A 2,678-nucleotide genomic window follows, 5' to 3' on the forward strand; every position below is an offset into this window, starting at 1 on the left:
GGAGGCAAGTCATTTTGAAAGTGGATGCCACTCCAAGCTTGTTTTAATTGGGAAGATCCACCAAACACTGTCCGCCATGGATAACCATTATCGCATTTGACACATCAGTGTCACGGTGTTTACCTCTGTACAGCAATGCTATACCACTTAGAAGAATGTTTGACAAAAAGATTACCAGGCCTTGGTTAGTCAGCAAGTATTTATTTAACCATTTACATCACCCAGAGATCTCATGTGATATTTAGAATGGTTCCAAATTGGATACAATCTAATTGAGTTATTGATATAAAATGAGGATTATAACAGCCCTTGCATGGTGGGCTAGAGATGAAGATAAAATGGATTAGTAATTAGAAAGCATTCAGAATAATTTAAAGAATTAGAAAATATGCAGGTAAAATTTGCTATTTGAGTTGTTATTTTACATACACATAACCAAGAGAGTATAAAAGTTTCCTTAGACTATCAAAAAGCCAAAACAAAAGGAAGCAATGTGGAAGTAAAAGAGTTGGACAGAAAATTTCAGAGGGAAGCTTGAGAAGATAAAACAAAATATCAGAAAGAAATGTGCAGAGAGAGGGAAGCAGAGAATAAAAAGAACTTTTTTCAGCATTTCTGACGCTGAAAGAATTGAAGTGTCAAGTTACAGTACTGAGAGAAGCTATGAGGATAATGTGAATGATCCAGAAAGCATCCAAAGAAATGCAAGGAATACACAGAATTTCTGTACCAAAAAAGAATTCGCTTACACTGAAAATTTTCAGGAATTACCATATGAAGACCAATTATAATGAAGGATGATGAACTTCAAGGCATTTGCTAAGAAGTAGGTCCCAGGAATTGATGAAATACCAACTGATAGGTTTCAATTAACAGATGCAGCACCAGATGTGCTCACTAGTTTATGTCAGTAAATTTGGAGGAAAGCTGCCTGGCCAACTGACTAGCAGAGATCCATATTTGTCCCCATTCCCAAGAAAGGTGATCCAACAGAACACGAATATTATTGAACAAAATTATTAATATTTCATTCAAGCAAACTACTATCTCAGATCATTTAAAAATGGATAGAAGAACATTTTGACAGAGAGCCATAGACTTTAAGCTGGCTTTAGAAAAGGTCATGACAAGAATTGGGAGCTGGTACTGATGCATTCCTGCCCTCAGGCCACCACCACCTCCTCAAGAATGTTCCCTCCTCCATGAGTGGCCAGGTAATCATCACTGAGGACACCATGCCCTACACATACCCAGCATTGTCCCAGAGCAGAAGAAGGAGCTCTCTGACATTGCTCATTGCATTGTTGATCAGGGCAATTGAATCCTGGCTGCAGAAGAGGAAGCCTTGTAAAGTGCCTGCATACACTGAAATCAAGAACACTGTGGAGAACCAGCATTTCTACTGTCAGTTCCTGCTGACAGCCGATGACCATATGAACCCCTGAATCTGGGGTGTCATCCTATTCCCTAAGACCCTCTACTAGAAGGTGGATAATGGACACCCCTCCCTCAAGTCATTAAATCTAAGGGTGGTGTTGTAGGCATGAAGGTAGACAAGGGTGTGATAATCCTGGCAGAAACTAACGGCGAGACCACCACCCAAGGCTAATGGGCTGTCTGAGCACTGTACCCAGTACAAGAAGGATGGAGCTGACTTTGCCAAGTGGTGCTGTGTGCTGAAGATGGGAAAACACACACCCTCAGCTTGTGCCATCATGGAAAATGCCAATGTGCTGGTCCATTATGCCAGCATCTGCCAGTAGAATAGTCCATTGTGGAGACTGAGATCCTCCTTGATGGTGACCATGACCTGAAGTGCTGTCAGTATGTAACCTAGAAAGTACTCAGTGCCATCTACAAGGCTCTGAGTGACCACCACGTCTATTTGGAAAGCACTTTGCTAAAGCCTAATATGGTAACCCCAGGCCACATCTGGATACAGAAGTTTTCTCAGGAGATTGCCATGCCAACTGTTACAGCACTGCACCACACAGTGCCTTCCTTCCCAACTCCTCCGCCTGCCTCCCCCCTCCCCCCCCCCCCCCCCCCCCCCCCCCCCCCCCCCCCCCCCCCCCGTTACAGGGATCACCTTCCTACCTGGAGGCGAGAGTGAGAAGGAGGCATCTATCAACCTCAATGCCATCAACCAGTATCTCCAGCTGAAGCCATTGGCCCTGATCTTCTCCTTTGCCTGAGCCCTGCGGTCCTCTGCGTTGAAGGCCTGCAGTGAGAAGGCAGCCCTGGAGGAGTATATCAAGGGAGCCCTGGCCGGCCTTGTCTGCCAAGAAAAGTACACCTGAACTGTTCAGGCTGGGGCCACAGCCAGCAAGTCCCTCCACACCTCTAAGCATACCTACTAAGTGGAGGTGTTCTAAGGCTGCACCCTCAACACCCTAGACCCCAGCGCCCTCCTAGACTTAACACTTGAGAAGAAGGGCCTCATTTGGGGCTTTAGGCTGCTCTTTTCTGCCACTTTTGTGGCACTTCTTATATTGGTATGTGGTGGTGTCTCTGTATGCTAATTCCATCCCCTTTTCCAAGCCACTGGCAATAAACAACTATTTAAGGCAGGCAGGGATGCGGGAGAGGAGGCCATGGCACCAAGGATAGCATTGCTGATGAATCTTGGCTAAAGCAAAGAATACCAGAAAAATGTGTGTTTTATTGACTGTGCAAAG

At 45.0% G+C, this 2,678-nt stretch overlaps 1 pseudogene; it reads left to right on the top strand.

Annotated features, from left to right (window-relative positions):
- Positions 1-1,235: 1,235 nt before the first annotated feature.
- On the top strand, positions 1,236-2,300 carry LOC102851134 (annotated as a pseudogene).
- Positions 2,301-2,678: the final 378 nt, after the last annotated feature.

This window comes from Elephantulus edwardii, unplaced genomic scaffold, assembly GCF_000299155.1.
Source record: "Elephantulus edwardii isolate Elephantulus edwardi_28Jun2011 unplaced genomic scaffold, EleEdw1.0 scaffold00070, whole genome shotgun sequence".
NCBI lineage: Eukaryota > Metazoa > Chordata > Mammalia > Macroscelidea > Macroscelididae > Elephantulus > Elephantulus edwardii.